Source organism: Myotis lucifugus, unplaced genomic scaffold (genome assembly GCF_000147115.1).
Source record: "Myotis lucifugus unplaced genomic scaffold, Myoluc2.0 scaffold_239, whole genome shotgun sequence".
Classification (NCBI taxonomy): Eukaryota; Metazoa; Chordata; class Mammalia; order Chiroptera; family Vespertilionidae; genus Myotis; species Myotis lucifugus.
This window is the reverse complement of record NW_005871287.1, coordinates 1,679,473-1,679,687: the sequence shown is the minus strand read 5'-3', so window position 1 is coordinate 1,679,687 and position 215 is coordinate 1,679,473.

Below are 215 nucleotides of genomic sequence, written 5' to 3'. Positions count from 1 at the left end.
TTTCGTCCTTGAGCTCAAACATCTATTCTGAATCACTAATATGGTAATCAGGCCTCTGGCAGCCTATCTTGCCCAAACACACACACACAGACACACACACACACTCCACTTCAAATTAAAATGGGGTGAAATTCCACCACTGCTGCTTGCTGCATTTGGGTGGGATTTTTTTTTATTGAAATTTTTATTGTGTTGAAAGTTGTTGAATTTGATAT